General features: G+C 41.2%; 1 protein-coding gene across 4 annotated transcripts in view; it reads right to left on the reverse strand.

The window, feature by feature from the left end:
• dennd2b (DENN domain containing 2B) overlaps positions 1-22,544 on the reverse strand; it is a 439,983-nt gene that overhangs the window by 300,047 nt on the left and 117,392 nt on the right. The window contains exon 1 of one of the 4 annotated variants that reach the window (XM_059975846.1): positions 15,743-15,998. The exons of the other annotated variants lie outside the window; for them this stretch is intronic. The gene's annotated coding sequence lies outside the window, so the exon portion shown is untranslated. Of the gene's footprint in view, positions 1-15,742; positions 15,999-22,544 lie in introns of those variants that run through there. 4 annotated transcript variants of the gene reach the window in all.

A 22,544-nucleotide genomic window follows, 5' to 3' on the forward strand; every position in this document is an offset into this window, starting at 1 on the left:
TAAGGACCCCCACTACCCAAGCCCATTCCCTCTTTTCATTGTTACCGTCAGGAAGGAGGTGCAGAAGCCTGAAGGCACACACTCAGCGATTCAGGAACAGCACACACACACACACTTCCAATAATTCATTTTTTTCTATATTTATAATTTTTGCATTGTTCTGCTGCCATAAAGTTAACAGATTTCACAACATATGCCAGAGATATTAAGCCAGATTCTGAAAAGGCACAGCCATCTAATGTGATGATTTACAGCACAGATCAAGTTAGAAACTGGAGATGTTTTCCATAACATGTGAATAAAGAAGTGATACTCTTGTTATTTTATTAAGTAATGGGATGGAGAGGACTGGCATGGTTTCACATACCCCCCCCCCCACCCCCAAATCACACCCACAGTCTACCCATGCCAACACAACCAGGCTGGAGGTGGAGAAGCTTACTCGCTTGCACTCTGCACCCCAGAATCCAGCAATGTAGACTGCACGTGGATTCAGTGAGGGGGATACTCAACAGCCCTATTAAATATCTTAAAGAATCTAAGAAATCAGCAGAGGTTGCAAATTGATACTCAGTGTCTGCTCATTCCCCTTGAAAATACGGTACAAGAATTATCTTTATATCCCCCAGAAAGAAACATAATAACTTCCTTTTATTACCTCAAGAAAAATGAAGAAAAGCTCAGTAATCCTCAAGCATTTGACGGTGCAATAAGATCCACTGTAAGCAGTTGCAGAGAATGTAACTGGGCATCAAACCCCGCAGAATAAACACAAATGACTCACTACGCGTTGATACATCTCGAAGCGGACAAATCACAAAGCTGAAAGAAATGCAAATTCCTGAACAGAATCACGCACAGAACTGATTGAGTTTAATGTGATGAGTTGCAAAGTTTTATATCAGAAATAACTGAGGTACAATTTGAATGCTTTTTTGTCCTCCATTGCACCATGATACTTCTCATTTCATTACCAAAAACTGTCTATCCTTCTCCTGCAATTTGTATTAGACGGACAGACATTGTTTAGAGTCATAGAGAAGTACAGCAAAGTAGCAGGCCCTTTGGCCCCTCTCATCCATCCAAAACCATTTAAACATCCAACAGGCCCTTCGGCCCATCCAGTCCATGTCAAAACCACTTAAGAGCTAAAAACAATCTAAACATGAAATGGCTTAATACCCTCCCATGTTTTATCACCTTCTAACCATCTTCCACATTTACACTGCAAATCTTTATGCTATATCAAGGCCGTCTAAACATAACTACAGGAGAAAGTCACTTCAAAACTATTTTGGCCAAATTATTATATCAACTTTGTTTATGCTTAAAAAGCTGATAGCAAATTGCAAAAAGAATTTGGAAATTTTGCCAAGCAACTGTATAATCTTTGGCATTCAAGTGAGTCACTGTGACACACAGCATAACTGCACAAAGCGTCCTGCCACAGTATGATAGTATATCATACAGCAGTTTTATTGCCATGTTTTAATTAACCTTCCAGTACGGACAGACCAAATAAAGTAACAAAAATCTGAGACCATGGAGCTTCAAGAAATTCACACAATATGAAATTTCTTTTGTTCTGTGCCTCCTGCAGGGAGCCACATTAATTGGAATGAGGACTGGGGAAAGAGCTACACATAACACGTTGTATTCAATCCTCTAGGTGAATTCATTTTTCTGCCTGTGCAAGATCAGGAAGTCACTGTGTGCCTTCGCGACATGATTGTCCATGCTTGTAACGCCATCCGAAAGCAATGAGTGCTCATACTCTCTGTCACTAAAGGAGTTCTTTTTCCCTTTTCTGCCTTATTATCTGAATATCACACAGAAAATGCTGGAGTTGCTCAGCAGGTCAGGCAGCATCTATGCAAATGAATAAGCCGTCGATGTTTCAGGCCCAGTCCCTTCTTCAGGTCTGGAAAAAAAAGGGTGAAGAAGGGGGAGGACTCCAGAATAGGCTGCAATATATGGATAGAAAGTGCTAATATTCTTTCATCGTGTTGAGAAAGGTACAACTGCCGATATTCCATAGGTCTATGTACCAGTCATGGGGAAGATTTCCTTTATAAGGCTATAATAAGATGTAAGTGCAGAATTAGGCCATTTGGCTCTTTGAGCCTGCTCCACCATTTCATCACGGCTGATTCAGTTTTCCTCTCAGCCCCAATCTCCAGCCTTCTCCCTATATCCCTTCACACCCTGACCAATCAATAATCTATCAACCTCTGCCATAAATGTACATAAAGACTTGGCTTCTACAGCTCCCTGTGACAAAGAATTCCACAGACTCACCACTCTCTGGTTTAAGAAATTCCTCATCGCCATTCTGAAAGGACGCCCCTCTACTCTGAGGCTGTGTCTCCTGGCCTTAGACCAGACCACCATAGGAAACATCCTCTCCACATCCACTCTGTCAAGGCCTTCCACCATTCGATAGGTTTCAATGAGGTCATCCCTCATTCTCCTGAATGTTTTAGATGTTATATGAAGACAACTTTAAGCTCAACGGTGATGGCTTTAAAAAACTTCTCGATAACAGCAGTGCCAGAAAAACTACACCTTAGAAAGAAGGGAAACACTGCTGCTACTACTTTTATTTTTGGGTAAAAAGGATGAATTTAAAAGCAAATTGAAGGCTAAACAAAATATGCTGATCTTTATTAAAGCCCTGTCTATTCACTATTTTGTAATTGTCAAGTGTAAATATTGTTGCCTTCTGCTCAGTATGTTAAAGGCTTGTGATCAAAAGCTACTGTCTTCCAAGTTATCAGCAAAAAAAATGTTTTTGTTGTTAGATCAAAATGACATTCACTAACCAATTAATCTGACAAATTAGAGTACAATAGCATGAAATAGCCCCAGGATGTGCTGGCTGGATAGTTGGTATCAAATCACAATTTTGGATAGAGAACAATAAAAGGCAACCTAACTGTGAAATCCTGGTCTAACCAAGACATATTACAACTTGGAAGTGAAGGGCAAATGAAGCAAATATCTTGAGTCAATTTAGGCATGCTTAAGTTTACTTCACTAGTTGTCAATATTTAACTAAACCATTTGCTTTGGACATTTGTAAATATTAATATGATAGATAAGAGTTGACGTGGATAGGCTTTTTCCGTTGAGAGTAGGGGAGATTCAAACAAGAGGACATGATTTGAGAGTTAAGGGGCAAAAGTTTATGGGTAACTCGAGGGGGAACTTCTTTACTCAGAGAGTGGTAGCTGTGTGGAACGAGCTCTCAGTAGAAGTGGTAGACGCAGGTTCAGTATTGTCATTTAAAGTAAAATTGGATTGGTATATGGACAGGAAAGGAATGGAAGGTTATGGGCTGAGTGCAGGTTGGTGGGACTAGGTGAGAGTAAGCATTCGGCATGGACTAGAAGGGCCAAGATGGCCCATTTCGGTGCTGTAATTGTTATATATGGTTATATATGTGTTGAATGCATTAATTAGAATACATTGGCCACCATTTGAGAGAACTTTTAAGTTGCTTAAAGTTTTCTCTGGTGTTAGTAATGCTAGTGTAATGATATTAGAACAACCGGGTAACCCGTTGGGGAACCCTTTGAGAGAAAGGTAGTGCAGTCTGATGTGATGTACTTTGGAAATTAAAGAAGAAAAACTCAGTTTATTAAAGAAGAAAGACGCATAGCAAGGCAAATATAGTTCCTCCTCGTTTAACGAAGGACACTTCTGATGGCAACATTTCTGGTTGATCTGCCACCCTTGTGCCTCTCATTGTCATTCTGGAGACGTGCAGTCCTTTCATCCGCCGTCTCTTCAAGTTTTCTGCTGTTTGTTATTTGTCTCTGATCCTGGAGACGTGCATTTCTCAGCTCCTTTGTCTCTTCCTCTCTCCTCCTTCTGTGCCTGTTTTTATCATTCTGGAAACGTGCAGCCCTTTCATCCACCGTCTCTTCATCTCTTCTGCTGTTTGTTCTTTGTCTCTGATCCTGGAGACGTGCAGCCCTGGCCTCATCTGATTCTTGTTCTCTTCCTCTCCTTGCCACTTCCCGATGACATTTGGCATCATCTCTTGACCATAATATCCCCCTTCCCTTTCCACACAGCATAATTAGGCTGACCACATCTTTTTTACCCTAATGCTTGTTAGAAGATACGATGCAGTAACACCAAAGCCTCCAGGATGCTGATTATTCTTGATGATGTGGTTGGTGCTCCCCTAAATGGTGATATAGTCACCGCTGTCCTTTGACAGCAGCAAAGGGTTTGATGGGTGTCTCGAAGTACGTCATTAAAATAAGATTTAATTATCTCTTATTGATGGGTGGCAGTGAGGTCTGTCCCAATCCTGCACATGCTGATGGTGATTAGCAGAATGTGACCGCTCGAAATAGAGCTGCCCTGCCCTTTTGCTGTGGTTGGTGTCGCTGTTGTGAGCATCGTGAGTCGCTTCTGAGGCTGGCCGTGCGCATGCATCGTGGTGTTGTGTCAAGGTTTCCATCATGGCTGACATCTGCTCTCAGGTGAAAGCGGGGCTGTTGATTTTGGCAAGTGAGCAATTTTATACAAATATATAACCCTGAACTTTGCCTGCATTCTGTAAGTTAGCGCATTTTAAGTCGATTTACCAGAAATAATGCCGCTCTAATGCACCGTTTGTGCTAACTGGAGGTCACAAACAGACAAACAGAGCTTGAGAGTTTTAGTAGTATATAGATAGATAGTTATCAAGATCAAATTTCTGTAGGTGCATGTAATGTATGCTTTGAACTGGTTAGCGAGGTCAAGGCAGAAAGGAGACCAATAAGGCACCTGGAAAGATGATTGCATTGTGGGCTATTAAGTGTCAGTACACTGGTGTGGTGAGAAAGGAATACCAGCAAGACTGGGCCTGTAGATGGAGGGAAGTGCACTGATAAATTTAGAAGTAATGCTCATAGTGCAGATCAAATAAGCAAACTAGTTTTTGTATACTGGATCTGTACAATGGCTATAACTTCCACAATTTGCTTCAAAAATGAAACAAAATGCCAATATCTAGTGTGTTCAATTGATATTTTGCCAAGGTGTAGGAGTATGGAGCAAAGGAATATCTCCTATCGAAGAGATAGAACCTAGAAAGAGGGTGCAAATGCAAAAAAAAGGGGTGAAAATTAACAAGCCAAGTTAGCAAGAAATAGAAATTTTTGTACAAATATGATCGCATTTAGTTCTGTTCCAGAAGGACCCAGTAGTTATTATGTTCTCATTACAGTGACCACATAAGATTGTGATATTAGAAAACAGTAAAAATCTCAGATGTTATGAAAAGTTAATTACATCATGTCCAAGCCCAAGATTAATGTTTTATTAAGCAAACTAATTTCCGATGCACAAGCCAGTTATGATCTTGGTATTATAGATTATATCTCAGAATTTTTAAGAAACCTTAAGGGATTTGTAATTATTGAATTCCTTTGCTAGAAAACTGTTTTGTAATCAAATATCTGGCAGCTTCAACTTGATCTTATCAAGGCCACCATTCTTGCATTATCCCTCTACAATATGAAGAAAGGAATACAGAATATGGAACAAATTGTTTGCATTAGATCTCTCATCAAGAAAATTAAATCATTGACTAATTAACATATACTGATTTTTGTATGTATTTCTTGAAATTATATATTATAAACTGGAGGAAACAGCACAACTCAAGGGCAGATACCAAACGTGAAAGTCGAGCAGTCCAAGTGGGACAAATTATAGCCACTCTCCTGTAAGCTTTCCAGTAAACAACTCAGCCCTAATAGTACAAGTCAAACTCAGTTATAAAACACTCATCATAGAAGGACCTCCACAAAGACATCAATGTAAAACTCTTGCTATCCTGGCAGAGGAACATTTCCCTTGAAAACCAATTGAACATGGGCCTACTAAGAAGGCTAAGAGCCTACATTCAAGAAACACTAATGGAAAGACAAGGGAAAGTGGCACTCCCAAAGGCTTTCCTAAAACAATACTTAAATCGTGTCAAGAGTGGAGCTGGAACATTGCTTCAGCATAAACCAAATAGCAGGCAGTCAAAGGAATGTATTGGAAAGATTTTCTTTGTGTAGAATGATGGCACAGAAATCTAAGAATTTTATGAAGGCAACAAACCTTAACTGAAAAATTGAAAAACTGAAGGTGTTGGAAATCTGGAATATAAACAGAAAATGTTGTCAACAAGGCAGCATCTGTGGAAAGAGAAACAGATCTTGGGTGATAAAATGATAGTGGGCTTTTGATCTGAAGTAACTTTGCACAGAACTTGTCTAACCCACATAATCACTAAGCGCTTCCAGCATTTTTATGTCCTTATTTCAATGTTTTGAAACATCTCATGTGTTTTAAATTATTGATAAATGCTTTCTACTTCCCCCTATCCTTGTGTGCTCCCTATATTTTGCTAACATTTCTTTATAATTATCATGAGGAACATAGTTGTGGTTTTCATTTTATTAGAATGATGCCTGCAATGAGAACTTAATATGAGCAAAGATAGAACAAAGTAAGATGATCTTCTGCTGTTTAGAACAACAAGAAGTGATCTTACAAAGATATAAAGTTTTTAAAGATCTCAGAGGGTGGACACCATTGGGAATCATAATAAATCATAGTTGTACATCAAAGAAACAGGCTTAACCAATCATGTCTATACTCACTCTAAATGTACGTTTCCTCAAATAGAGATGACTGAGAAGAGGTATTTCAATTCCTCAGCGGTTAGGAGCTACAAATATTGAGTTATTAAGTACGGTATGTGCAAAGCAGTTTTTTTAAAGAATGAAGTGAAATCAAGGACAATGTGGATCTGGCAAGTGGAAATAAAGCAAACAAGTCACATCTGTCATCATTTTAATGAATGGCTAAAGACTATTCCCACCTCCTGATTCCTGTATTCTTATCATCTTAAATAGGCACTGTGCAATTGGCTGATAAGCACTTTGATTGTGGGCCGACTACAGAAATGGTCATACAGGAGGCAAGACCTTTGTAGAAATTCTTAGTCAGGATCTTGCAAAGGAAACCCAGTTTGTCCAGAACAAGCAGCATATTACTGGTAGCTTTGATTAGATCTGTTCCAACTCTGTATCTAAGCTGAATGTGCACACCTTCTGGAGAAACTGGCATGGAAGCTCTATCATGTTAAAAGCTTTAAGAAATTAAATTGGAAAGGGGCAGTAATTTGCATGTAAAGAGTCAAGGGATGGTTTAGTGAGAAGAAGGCCGATTTCTAAGATTATATAAAGCATCTAGGTTTGTAATGAATTTTGCAGTTAATGTAAAAAATAAGCTTGGTATGCGTATGCTGAATACAGCTGGATTAGTTAGGTATAAATCACCCAATATTTCTTAATGATACTGTGGTATGATAATGATACATGTGCACTCTATTCAGTTTTAACTATCATGTCAAAACATGTCAATTCAGTTCTTTGTGGTATTTTAGGCTGATTATCCAAATCAAAGGAAGGAGGCGGGACTGTGTCTAGAAAGCACTGTGAGGAATCCTTAAAGCTTAAAATACATTGTGTTTGTTTAGAATACTTATCATGTCAATAATTTAAACTTGGCACAGATTAGGACAAAATGAACTTGTTTATTGAAGAAATGTCAAATACTAGGGGATTGATATTCTTTACTGATTGTAGGTTGAGGAGCTAAAGAAAATAGTCTAAGCAAGGGCTAGCGCAATCTCATGGGGGGGGGGGGGGGGAGGGGAATAGGATTGCCAAGTTCTTTTCGGGAAGCACAACCTAAAATGGATGGGGTTGTCTTCACTCCTTGTATTCCTGAGAATGGATATCAGAAGAAGAAAGACACTGATGCATTGATGGTCCCTCCATTGATGCCATAGCTTGCACAACCCGGGCTCACAGCTGAATGATTATTTGGATGAGGCAATAACTTGTGGCTGCAATATGTACCTTGTAGAATAACATCGTAAAAGTGGGAAAGGAATTGGGTAAAAAAAAATTATTATAGAAGACCCAGTGATTTAAATCCTGAGACATAGGCTGTACATAATTTATTTAGACTGTGGAGTACTTCATTAATAAACAACAAATTTTTGGACAAAAAGGCAAACATCAATCTTGCTAATTCACTAGCATATGACAGCAAATCAGAGAATTATTGAAGTTAGCCAGCATACAGAGGTCACTCAGTTCATCAGACCCATGCCTGACAAATGGATCTATCTAGCTGAAGAAGAACAGCTAGAGGAAAGCAGCGGGCCAGGCAGCATCTGTGTCCATGTCCAGGTTGAGATGAAAGGTCACAGACCAAAGCAACAACTGCTCATCTTCCTCAACAGATGCTACTTGATCTGCTAAGTTCCTTCAGCAGTTAGTTTTCTTTTGCTCCAGATCCCAGTATGTTTCTCTGTTTAACCTTAGCTTAATCCCACTTCTTAGCTCTGAATGTGTAACTTCATTGATTACAGTTCTTCCAAGTGCTCCTCCAGACATTTTCTGGATGGCATGATAACTCATGCCTCCTTTCAGGCTGTGTGTTCAAGATTCCAAATATTCTTTGGATGAAAAAGGAAGTTCTACAATTCCTTTAATTCTTTCACCAATTAATATGATACAAGACATTGGCATGGCTTGCAAGTTGGCAGGCTCACAGGAAAACGCGTAGGAGACTTTGATGCATCTTTTCCTGGCAAAAGTGTCAGAGGAATAGGAAGCTCTGAGACATACGGGTTTGTGTGTCCCAGTACCTAAACGACTAAATACTCATTTGCAGGTACAGCAAATTATCAGAAAAGCTGATAGAACACCTTAGGCAAGGCATATTAGAAACAAAAATAAGGAGGTTTAGGTTCCATTTATACAAGGCAATGGTGAGACAAGATCTGGACCATAGTGCACAGCTCTTGTCCTCTTACTGAAGGAAGGATAGTTATGCTTGGGAGGGAGTTCAAAGAATACTTACAAGACTAATAACAGGAATGAAAGAGTTGCTTGTGTGAAAAGGTTAGACATGATAAGCTTATATGAACTGGTATTTAGAGTGGGAGGAAACTTGATCAAAGTATACATACTCCTGAGGGGTTCTAACAATGTGGGTGTCAAGAAGGAGTTTCCTCTTACTGGGAAATTAAGAGTTAGAAATAATAGGTCACTTATTGAGACATAAATAAGGCAGAGAATCATACAACATGGAAACAGGCCCTTTGGCCCTCCAAGAACATGCTGGCCATTATGTGCCTATTTGCAGTGACCCCACATTAACTTACCCCCCCGATTCATCCACACACCTGGACATCAGTGATAATTCACAGTGGGCAATTAACCTACCAGTTCACACATCTTTGGGATGTGAGGAAGAAAAACTGGAACGCCCAGAGGAAAATGACATGGAGAATATGGAAATCTCCCTATAGAAAGCGCAGAAGCAAGTAGTGAACACAGACTGCTGGAGTTTCAGTAGTTGCACTTCCTACTGTCCAGAACACTCCAGATTGAAGCTCTATGGTGGCAGGGTCTGAATAGTTTTACAGTAGATCTAGATAGAACCTTGATGAGCACAGGGGTAAAAGTCTGGAAATGTGGAATGGGGGCTACAATCTGATCATCCACAATCTCAGTAATGGTGGTGCAGGCTCAAGAGGAATCACACATAATACCCTCCCCACCACTGAGCATATCTACATGAAGCATTGTCACAGAAAAGCAGCATCCATTATAAGGGACCCCACCACTTAGGACATGCTGTCTTCTCGCTGCTGCCAACAGGAAGGTGGTACAGGAGCCTCAGGACTCTCACCAGCAGATTCAGGAACAGTTATTACCCCTCAATCGTCAGGCACATGCACCAGAGGGGATAAACTTCACTTAACTTCACTTGCCCCATCGCTGAAATACTGCCACAACATATGGACTTAATTTCAAGGACTCTTCATTTCATCTTCTCAATATTAATTAATTAATTGATTGCTTGATTAATTATTATGATCTCTTTCTTTTTATATTTGTACAGTTTGCTATCTCTTACACATTGGTTGATGCACTTGTTGGTGCACTTTCATTGATTCCACTATGGTTGTTATTCAATTACAGATTTATTGAGTGCGTCTGCAAGAAAATAAACCTTAGGGTTGTCTATGGTGACATATTGACTTTGATAATAAATTTACTTTGAACTTCGAATATGACCTTTTGCTGCTAATTTGTGTGTTACCTCTGTTCCTCTACAATTTATAGTATCCACTCATTCATCATGCATTAATTTGCCTTGTTTGCCCTTCCTAAATGGATTATCCACTTTTCCCAGATTGAATTCTATTTCCCACATTTGAGCCCACTTAATCCACTGATATCTCCCTGTATCTGAGATATTCTAATTTCTGTATCACTGGTAACCTCATTAATCACAATCCCTCCTTTTATATAAATCATAAGAGGCAAGAGACCCAGAAATCAGACCTTTGGATCTAGATTGCACCCATCCCTCCACTCAATAGATCTCCAATTGACCATCGAACTTTATTTTCTCCGATTGAGCATATTTGTGTGATTCACCCTGTCACTTTCCCTTGGATCCTCTAGGCTTTTATTCTCCAGGTCAATTTGCCACGATCAATCTAAATGTGGAATGTTTAAAGGTTCAACTGTTGAAAGGCAGCTGTAGCTTCAATAAGCCTCAACGTATTGAAACCCCAAAGAATTGCTATTTCTTCAAGCAGTTCTGTCAAAGTCACCGGCTTCCTAAAGTGAATGAGTTTTGTTTTTAATCTTCGGCAGGGTTAAATTAACGGGAGAAGTGCAAAATCCAACTGAATTAAGATAAATATACACTTTCTGCAATACTTCATCGTGAAAAGTAAATAGACTCCAGATTTCCTACTGCCTTTTCATACATCTTGCTTCACAATACCATAGTTCAGACTGGTAAAAGTGCCTGAAATAGATCGGACGGCTCATGAGCATCAGGCTAGACCCATTCAGGAAAGATCAGATTACTTAAGGATATTTCTTTTCCTGACTGATGAAAGGCAAAGCCAGCAAAATAATTTGCACTGATTGTATACAGCAGAGATATCCGAAAGTCTGGAGCTTGGTTGTTGGACAATCTCCGCAAAAAGTCAGCCAACTTGTAACATCGTTAAAGGTTCAAAGTGAAGTTTATGAACAGCTAGGTGAATTCTCAGGATGTTATAGAACAACTGACCAAAAACAGGATTGTCAAAAAAAAACAAGTTGGAATACAATTCTGGTCATAATCAGCTTTAGTTCTTCAGCTATCACCTACTCCAATGCAACCTTCCACTGATAACAAGGTGTAAAACTAATTCATTCTGCAACTCACACAGTAGATCAGACTTTGGCTCCGAGTTTTCAATTACCCTGTCGCTGCTTGTCCATGAGCAGATGTGCATCATCCGTAGCCCAGCCAGCAGCACTCCTTCCTCTCAGGAAACTCTGGGCACAAGTCCAACCCTAGTGACTTGAGCACTGAAATCAAAGGATTACAGCACTGATGCAGGTACTGTCGTTTACGTGAGATGTTAAACTGAGGCAAGTCCTACCATATAAGGTGATATAAAAGATCTCATATTATACCTCCATCAGCATCACTAAACCAGTTTGTCTGCTTGTTATCAGATTTACGGGACTTTCTAAATGCAAATGAAATTGACAAGACTTCAAAGATAATTAGCTCTAAAGTGCTTTGGTTGTCTAAAAAGCTGCTGAACAACCAGAAATTCTTGTGGTCGAATAAACAGTTTTCCATTTTACTTTCTAAAGTGAAAGGTTTATCAAGTTGAATAATTCTTGTCATTTGGGATTTTATTCCTCCTCAGCACACAGCATCAAGGTATGTCAAACAAATTAACTGATAGCTTGTCATTAGGCTCTACACAGTGTCGATCCAATACATTACTGAGTGTTGCACAGTCAAAGTTGCATCCTAGATAAGATGTAACACTAACCTGTTGTGGCCCCTTTACCAAACGTAATATCTATCCCTTAATCAATACCATCAATATGGATTATTTGATGGTTTACCTCTGCACAGCATATGGGATCCTGCTGTATGTAAAATGGCTGATATAGATTAGTTGAAAAGTCCTGAGAACAGTAATGAATGCCTCACACTGGCACTTTGCTTGGTGCACGGGATGCTTTCCCAGGAATGTGAGCAGTGTTGGAATCAGAGCAAGAATGGGGTATTGCAGGAATATTACACCAAGAGATGCATCACTGACAGTGCTGCTGTCCTGTGAAATGTTAAGGTATTGTCCAGTGCAGCCAAGCTGCCTGTGAGGATTGCCTTAGAGGACAGCAGTGAGTGGTGTGAAGGTATGGGCCCAGGGTGATACCCCGGGCAGCACAGCAAATACAGGATATGGAAGGGGACCGACGGTACCTGCTCCATGTACCATCAGACCATATGACAATAGACAGTAGATGCAGGAGTAGGCCATTCGGCCCTTCTAGCCAGCACCACCATTCACTGTGATCATGGCTGATCATACACAATCAGTACCCCATTCCTGCCCTCTCCCCATATCCCCTGACCCCACTATCTATAAGAGCTCTATCTAACTCTCTCTTGAATGCATTCAGAGACTTGGCCTCCACTGCCTTCTGGGGCAGAGCATTCCACACATCCACCACTCTCTGGGTGAAAAAGTTTTTCCGCATCTCTGTTCTAAATGGCCTACCCCGTATTCTTAAACTGTGGCCTTTAGTTCCGGACTCACCCATCAGCGGGAACATGCTTCCTGCCTCCAGTGTGTCCAATCCCTTAATAATCTTATATGTTTCAATCAGATCCCCTCTCATCCTTCTAAATTCCAGTGTATACAAGCCCAGTCGCTCCAATCTTTCAACATATGACAGTCCCGCCATTCCAGGAATTAACTTTGTGAACCTACGCTGCACTCCCTCAATAGCAAGAATGTCCTTCCTCAAATTTGGAGACCAAAACTGCACACAATACTCCAGGTGGGGTCTCACCAGGGCCCTGTACAGCTGCAGAAGGACCTCTTTACTCCTATACTCAATTCCTCGTTATAAAAGCCAGCATGCCATTAGCTTTCTTCACTGCCTGCTGTACCTGCATGCTTGCTTTCATTGACTGATGTACAAGAACACCTAGATCTCGTTGTACTTCCCCTTTTCCTAACTTGACTCCATTTAGATAGTAATCTGCCTTCCTGTTCGCCACCAAAGTGGATAACCTCACATTTAACCACATTAAACTGCATCTGCCATACATTTGCCCACTCACCCAACCTGTCCAAGTCACCCTGCATTCTCATAACATCCTCCCGACATTTCACACAGCCACCCAGTTTTGTGTCATCAGCAAATTTGCTAATGTCACTTTTAATCCCTTCATCTAAATCATTAAAGTATATTGTAAACAGCTGCGGTCCCAGCACCGAACCTTGCGGTACCTCACTGGTCACAGCCTGCCATTCCGAAAGGGACCCGTTAATCACTACTCTTTGTTTCCTGTCAGCCAGCCAATTTTCAATCCATGTCAGTACTCTGCCCCCAATACCATGTGCCCTAATTTTGCCCACTAATCTCCTATGTGGGACTTTATCAAAAGCTTTCTGGAAGTCCAGGTACACTACATCCACTGGCTCTCCCTTGTCCATTTTCATAGTTATATATGGATCTGCTGGATGTGATGAAAGCCACTGCTCCCCTCTGCCAGTTGAGCTTGTTATCCTAAGGATATCTCTGGGCTGGACAGAGATGTGTAGCAAAACAGAGAGGGGGAGACATTCAAAGAAAGAAGACAAGAAATTCGTACAGTCCACCAACCTGTGGAGCAGTTGCTGCCAGGCCCTTGTGATGGAGCAGACTCACTAAGCCTGCCAGAGTGGAACCTTGTACCAAGTGGCCACACCATTCCTCCAACCCATCCAGTATCAACTCTCATGTTGATCTGTGGGACAACTTGTTAACTCTGAGTGCTGCAGGAATTTACATCGGGTTCTGGCACAGCAGCTATCAGTCCAGGTAGGTGCCTCCTTTTTGGAAGAAAAAGTACAGGGTGTATGAAAATGCAAAGTTTGGATTGGAGGACGGGGGAGCACAATAATGAACCAGAGTTCTACAGGCCCATGGATGCATTTATAGAGCAAAATCTTCCTTTCTCAGCACAAGTGTTAAGCATCAAGATAATTGGAAAAACATGTACTGGAAAGTTCCTTGGAGTTTTTCCATAAACATCGATGTTCCATATCGTTGTTATAGATGTCCGGAGTAGATGCCAAGCAAGCAAAAGTGGCAGAGTCCAAGTAAATTATATGTCATTCTGTCAATTGAATAGAGAAGCTGCAGATGCCACAAGGCATTTTGAATTTGATAGCCCTCCCATTGAGAACTCTTTGCATTTCATTTGAAATATTCATGCTATTTAGAAGTATTAATCTGCTACACTACTGCTAACCCTATCAACCCACAATTAAGTGCTTTAAGACAAAGTCCTTAAAATGAATGAAAATGTTAGCTTCGCTGAATGCATGATTACATTACAGCATTTCAGCTGTTGAAAAAGTCTAGATACTGCTTTAAGGTGTCCCCACATTACTTCCAACAGCCCAGCAACTGTCTGATGCAACTGTATCGAATAAGTTAGCCTTTGAACAGCAGTATGTGATGAGTGAACTTTGAGCAAACGTTAGATAGAGTGGTTCAAGTGCACCACGGCAGTTTCACCACTGTTACCCTGCGAAAACAAATACTGCGAGTTGGTGATTAAATGATCAAATGGAAATTATCTGCTTTCTGATCAAGCTCTATGGTGAGCTGAGCCACGATGACAAGCAGGAGCCTCACCCGCCTTTTTCAATTCCCTCTGTGTTCAGGCACAATTACTTCTCACAGAATGCTGGCAGTGATATTACAGGGCCAGCATTCCGCCACCGAGTTTATTAAGAGTAAAACCTTGATGGGGTCAATTCTGTCTGACCCCCTTGCAGAAAAAGGTTCACGTTCAGAGCAGAGACTTTCCTCGGGCAAAACCGCATTGAATGAGAGAAGGCAGCTGATTCTAATCAGACTGACTGCTGGAGCTCTGGGAGAATCCGAGGGTTACTCAGAGCTGCGTTCTTCATCTCACATCTTTGAACTGCAGAGAAGTTTCTCATGACACTGATAAAAATCCGAACTTGCCTGCCGACAATGCTCCTGCACACATTATCAAGTTTATTATGCCAATGACTGCTATTTAAAAAATACATCAGAACTAACATCATAGAAAGCACGTGGCTCGGAGGCATCTATACCGCCGATCTCAATGATCGCTTTGTTTTCCGTGTTCCAAATGACTATGTTGAAAATTTATCGCTTTCCCTCCCCCCTCCTGACGTCCATTGCTTTCAATTATTCATCAGCCCCAAATGGTGATGGATTTCCTATCAGAATACAAGATTTGCTTTTAGGATTAGCTTTAGCTTTGCTTGCCAGGGTCTCACTGAAACGTACAGTGAAATACATCGTTTGTGTCGATGACCAACACAATCTCAGAATGTGCTGGGACAGCTCACAAGTGTTGTCCTGTTTCTGGGTTGATTTCCTTTAACGCAGATCAATGCAATTGTATTAAAATATTCTGAAATTATCTAGCTCATTTGAAGTAAAACATTCATGATACTAGAGACAGTTAAAACTGAGAGCTTTGAAGAAAAGTACAATCCGTGCTACTTAAATACCAAGCTGTTCTGCAACAGAGGACACTCAAGGAATCTATTAACATAGTCTGATTATCCACTCACCATGTTGCTAGATGTTTAGTCCTGTGATCACATTCCTAAGACATTCCTGCAGTATTCCGATGAGTATGGTGCTTTTAAAGCCGTCCTCGTTAACCAGCTGTCATGTGCTTACACTCTCACTACATTGCCCTTTTAAACAGATAGTTTCTTCATAAAACTATATGAACCAGATGGAAGTAATTCAATCATTTTCTTTTCTTCGGCTCCAAGTCCTAAACAGTTAACATTTCTGTTCAAGTAAAGACACGTGAAACGTGTGCTGCTTTCCAGGTTAAAACTCGAAGCACAGTGTGACTGTGGGATAGAGCTGACTTTCAAAGGATCCTCCCCCTCTTCATTTGCCGAGACCCCCCACCTCCTTCCTCATTAAACACAACAGTTTTATTTTGCAACACTGTCGTCACAGAGCATTTTCTAACAGTCTGGATCTCTTGTAGAAGACAGCTCATTACTTGTTTCTGTAAATGAGATTTGCCTACTTCAGGGGAATTTGAAAGTTACGTCAAGATCTATGCATGTCATTGTGCATGTTAACCCACCGAGATGAGGGGCAATATATTTCAGTGTAAGGAGCTACCGGTTTAATTCTGTGGATTGCAACAGAGAAAAGAGGTTTTTCTGCAACAGTCAAACTACTTATGCTGTGAAACTTACTGATTTCCATAGACTTCTGTGACTCACGAGTTTATGAAACCTCTAAATCCTACTCACACAATGGAATCATCATCAGATGTATCAGGTTTAATATCAGTTAAGATTCATTTCTCGTTATCCATGGTTTAACTTTGCAATTATGCTGTGATGGCATAAGAAGCTGGCAGATACTGTTCACACACTGACTTGACCTTATGTTCTTTCTGGACAGCTAAGTGCTCAACCTAAGATACTCACAAGCTAACTTAAATACTTTCACATTTTCTTTATGACATAGGAGAATCAAACTTGTCACTTCTATGCCAGCTCTCAAAATCAGAGAAACAGGCCCTTCAGCCCGCCAAATCAATGCCAGCCATTGACCACCCACTTACATATATATACACCCCATTTCTTATTTTCTCCACAACACAGACAAAATGCTGGAGGAACTCAGCAGGCCAGGCAGCGTCTGTGGAAAAAAATTTTGGGTTGAAAGTCTTCGGAAGGACAGGAGAAATACAGCTGAGGAGTAGATGTGAAAGGTGGGGGAAGCAGAGAGAGGAACGCCAGGCGATAGGTGAAACTTGGAGAGGGGAGATGAAGCAAAGAGCTAGGAAGTTGATTGGTGAAAGAGACAGAAGGCCATGGACGAATGAAAAAAGAGGGGGAGGGGAAGAGCACCAGAGGGAGGTGTTGGGCAGGCAAGAAGATATCATGAGAGAGGGAAAAGGGAATGGGAAATAGGGGAGAGGGAGGCACTATTGGAAGTTTGAGAAATCAATGTTCATGCCATCAGGTTGGAGACTACCCAAAAGGAATATAGTGTTGTTCCTCCGACCTGAGTGTGGCTTCTTCTTGACAGTAGGAGGAGGCCATGGACTGACATATCGGAATGGGAATGGAAGCCAGTGGGCAGCCACTGGGAGAACCCACTTGTTCTGGTGGATAGAGTGTAGATGCTCAGCGAAGCAGTCTCCCAATCTACATCTGGTCTCACCAATATACAGGAGGTCACACTGGGAGCACCAACCACAGTATACGACCCCAACAGTCTCACAGGTGAAGTGTCGCCTCACCTGGAAGGACTGTTTGGGACCCTGAATGGCAGCGAGGAAGGAGGTGTAGGGGCAGGTATAGAACTTAGGGAGGGACAAATGGACAAGGGAGTCACATAGGGAGCAATCCCTGCAGAAAGCAGAAAGTGGGAAAGTGGGGTGGGGGGGAGAGAAAGATGTATTTGGTGGTGGGATCCAGTTGGAGGTGGTGGAAGTTCCGGAGAATTATGTGCTGGACACAGAGCCTGGTACAGTGGTAGGTGAGAACAAGAGGAACCCTATCCCTGGTAGGGTGGCAGAAAGATGGGGTAAGAGTAGATGTGTGTGAAATAGAAGAAATGCGGTTGAAGGCAGCATTGATGGTGGAGGAAGGGAAGCCCCTTTCTTTGAAAAAGGACAACATTTCCTTCAGAATGAAAAGCCTCATCCTGAGAACAGATGCAGTGAAGACAGAGGAATTGAGAGAAGGGAGATGGCATTTTTACAAGTAGTAGGGTAGGGTGGGACAAGGTATAGTCCAGATGGCTGTGAGAGTATTTCCCTACTTTGCCATAAATGCCCCAGCTTCTACTATTTAGCAGCATACTAGGGGCAATTTGCAGTGGTCACTTAACCAACCAATCTGCGTACCATCGGAAAAGGGGCACCCAGAAGAAATTCACAGTGTCAGAAACTACAAGACCCAATGATAACACAGATTTTACCCAGAACGGCAACAATTCAAGAAGATGGGATCAAGTATAAACAGACCCTGGGTTCTGTACCTGAGAACAATCAAGCCGATTTCCCCCGTCAGGAATGTTCAACCCACACTGTATCATTCTACATACAACTGATACAATTCTGTCGCTTCACAGAACTAATGGAACATACACTGTATCCAGTCATTAATGATTAACTGGAGACATTAGCTTTCCTAGATTATAAAATAATTTTTAAAATTAATGGATAAAATCAGATTATCACTAAGTTTGTTCAGTCGTAACCTGGGTAAGCATTATGATAGCACTGGCTTTGTAACTTTGGTATGCAGACTATTTTATCATTTCTACCAGTGGGGTAAGAAACTAGCTTTCAGATTCTTGCTTGAAGAACTCATGAAGGTAGCAAAGAGTCTGCACCATCGATAATGACCTGATCTCAAATCCCAGGTCTCCTGGAATATCAGAACAACATTTGCTGGGCTTCCTCTTTATGAAACACAATAGATCACTTCATAAATTGGCACAATTACACAAATTGTATGGCAAGAGTACAGCTTTGTAACTTTGGCAAGTGCTGATACATACCTCAGCCTACATCCCTTCCATTAGTACCAGGAGAGGATGGGTACAGTCAGGTCTACTACCCGGATGCAGGAAGCAACACTACATACTGAACAAGATTCCAGCCTCGTCTAATCCAGCAGTTCATCACTGTTATCTAGTCTAAAATACCTGAGTGCCCTCCTTAAATCTATGGGCTTCCTTTAGGCTAATGTTTTAAGCTCAACTCACCTGTCTTAATATTACATTAGGCATGATTGCCTATTTTGTTCAATAGTATGCCTGAGGAAACCTTTAGAAAAGAAAAGCCTACATTTAGTTAAATCCAGTTTACCTTCAGTGTTTCCAAGAGCACTTTAAAACCAATGGAATTGCGTTTGAAATGAAGCCCTCCATTGGTCAGGGTCAACCTTGGATATTGTGTCCATGGTTGATACGCAAGCCAGGGCTGCACAATACGGAGGGCAAGCTATTGCTCATGCAGAAGGCTCCCCCTCCCCGCACAGCTGATGAATCCAAAGGAACGGCACAGACCCACATATTTTGGCACCAGCGGCTTTGCCAGTCAGTGTTGAACTCAATGCAGGATGGCCTTAGGAACTCCAGCTGCAAACCTTTTCCTCAGGAGTTACTCCCGAAGCCGTTCCCAAGAGTGGATATAGCCACAAGGCAGCAGTGATCTGAGATTTGAGTTCTCCTTCAGAGTTCTGAAATAAAGTAAGACACAAAGCACACATCTGGGTCCTCCATCCACCACAATATTATTATTCAGAGACAATGGAGAGGAAAGGCAATGAGAGTATCAAGCATCCAGTCTAATATGGAGGAGTGGTATGGCTTGCCAGCAAATGTGACCTCACTAAGTGGTACTGCATGAATCTCCCTCTGAAAACACTGAAAACAGAAGGTGAAACAAGTTAGTTGCAGAGGGAATAAAGGGGGTATCAATAGGATTCATCACAAAATTAGGTAACTTGATTTCACTATTTGTCAAAAAGTCAGATGCTAGAACTCTGAAGCAAAATCAGAAACACGGGCCAGGCAGCATCTAAGAAACAAAGTCTATGTTTCAGGTTTTAAAACCTTTGTGAAAAGGAGAGGGCAACCAGCTTTCCAGGGCAGGGTGAACAGGATAAAAGAATCGCTCTGAATCGGGGAGGTCAGGATTGTCATTGTGATCAGGGTGGCACAGTAGCGTAGTGGTTAGCACAGCGCTTTACAGGATCAGTGACAGGGTTCAATTCCTGCTGCTGCCTGTAAGGAGTTTGCAGGTTCTTCCCATGACCACGTGGGTTTCCTCCCACAGACTTACCCGTTGGTAGAGTAACTGGTCTTTGTAAATTGTCCCGCGACTAGGCTGGGACTAAATTGGAGGATTGCTGGGCAGCTCAGCTCAGAAGACCAGCAGGGCCTTTTCCACGCTGTATCTCAATCATTAAATAAGATGTGATGACATCATATGATTGACGGATTGATGAGAGTCTTCAGGGAGATTACAAAGGGAGATTTAAAAGATGTTTAATGCACACCTGTACTGGAGGAGATGTGCATCAGATCAGAAAAGAGGGGGGGAAAGACCGATGAATTACAGGTGAATAACCCACAATGGAACTGGACAGTTCTGATACACAGTAAGTGGGTATCTGAAATCACTTAATTTATAGAGTCTGTGAAGCTGCAGCACATGTACACTGAAGATGAGATGTTTTCCTCAAGCTTACCTTGGTCCTCATTAGCACAAAGCAGCCAGCCTGAACTGCAAACATGAGGAAATCTGCAGATGCTGGAAATTCAAGCAACACACAAAAATGCTGGTGAAGCGCAGCAGGTCAGGCAGCACCTATAGGGAGAAGCGCTGCCGATGTTTCGGGCCAAGACCCTTCGCCTGAACTGCAAGGCATTTCGTGACATTTCACATGGCTTTGACCAGCACTCCACTATGTTTAAATGCTTGTTATGTTTATTTAGTTCGTTTCCACTCTCTAACTTCTCTAATTAACACCAAAAGGCTTCATCTTCATTTTATCACCAAAACAATCTTCACCTCATCCTATCAAAGGTACTCCCTTAGTCCTAGCCACCACTCACTCCACATCAGACAAGTTTCTTTTGCCTTATCACAGCAACAAATTTTAGCAATCTTACTTCTATCCTGGCTGAGGTCAGATCTTGCCAATTTATTCAGCTTAACTAAATAGGTAGAACACAGCACATTATGCTGGCAGACACTGCACAGGGGGTTGTTGAATTAACTGAAGAATTAGTGTCCAGTAATGTAAAGCGATAATCTAATTATAATCCTTCAAAAGACAGTAACATCACTTCAACAAAACTGACTTCGTTTTTTGGGAAAAGATTAATGCAATCAATGCATCATAATATGACCAATTATTCATCCTGCCTCCAATTTACAGAAATCACAAACTCAGTATGATATTTTAATCCTTTCTACAGGCATTGCTGTCGGGTTTAAGGATCTCACACTCCATAATGATGTCCTGTTGGGCTGAGCAAGGAGGCAGAACTCTGAGGGAGTTACACAGTAATGGAAATATGCCAAATTCTCTGATTATTCGGCTTGCCTCATTAACCACCATAACTTTTGCATAAAATCATGGAATTCCCAGAGAAGTTTCTTGATCAGAAATTCATGTTATTTCTCATCATTTTCCAAGATTACCACACACCCTGTAGAAATTCTTGTCTGGAAAGGTTGGTATTTTACATTAAATTCTTTGTACAATAATTAACTATTTGTTTTAAGCAGGTCACCAACAACATACTGAGCACAGAAAAAACCTGACTAGAAAATGAAATTTTCAGATTTACCTTGGGGTGTCTGGTACAACAAGGAAACATTAGACATGGTGCATCTACACACAATAACTTAGAATCTGTACCCTTCTTTTTCATTTTTATGTGCAGTTAAATACAAAGCAACTTTTAAGCACTATTAGATTACAAAAGTAGTTACTTCTAAATCGATGGTTGACCACATAAGCCGAGTAAAAATGAAAATGCAAAGTATAGAGAAATTCTCCAACACCCATCTCCCTCCCCCTACTCCCTCTCAGCCTTCCTATAAACATTACTAATTAATTCCTGGGCTATGTTCAATGCAACCATCCCTTTGTTCTCCATTCTTCCTTTCTGCAGTCCACTATGCACAAAACATGTTTTATAAATTTACAAAATCCTCAATTCCTTTTATACATCTGCTGTGTTCCCTGTATAATAGACAAAATATACAGGTATAAAATTAGATCCCAATCCGAATCTAAGCCAAGCATTCCCAGACTGAAACCCAAACAAGCCTGAGGACACAGAAGCCTAATCAGATTTGACATCTTTGCCTAAAACGGACATTCCAAAATACTTTCACTCTACGTGGGCACCACGGTAGCATAGCGATTAGCGCAACGCTATTACTGCTTGGGAATTTGCAACTTGGAGTTCAACTCTGGTGTCCTCTATAAGAATTTTTTATGTTCTTCTGATAAATGTGTGGGTTTCCTCTAGGTGCTCTGATTTCCTCCCACACTCTAAAGGTGTGGTTAGTGGTTAATTTGTCACTGTAGATTGACCTCTGATTAGGCTAGGGTTAATAGATGCGTTGCTGGGCGATGCAGCTCGTTTGGCCAGAAGGGACGGTTCTGCACTGTATCACTAAATAAATAAGTAAACATCCCAGATGGATGTTACCACCTGACTGAATTTGACATCAACACCAGAAAAGCACTCCCTGACCACAGGCAACATTTGCATCATGTAACACATGTGACTGAGGCTCTGAGGTAAACTTGAAGCCAACTCCTGAGGAAGCACGCAACAAACCACAGCAAACTT

Source organism: Hypanus sabinus, chromosome 7 (assembly GCF_030144855.1).
Source record: "Hypanus sabinus isolate sHypSab1 chromosome 7, sHypSab1.hap1, whole genome shotgun sequence".
Taxonomy (NCBI): domain Eukaryota; kingdom Metazoa; phylum Chordata; class Chondrichthyes; order Myliobatiformes; family Dasyatidae; genus Hypanus; species Hypanus sabinus.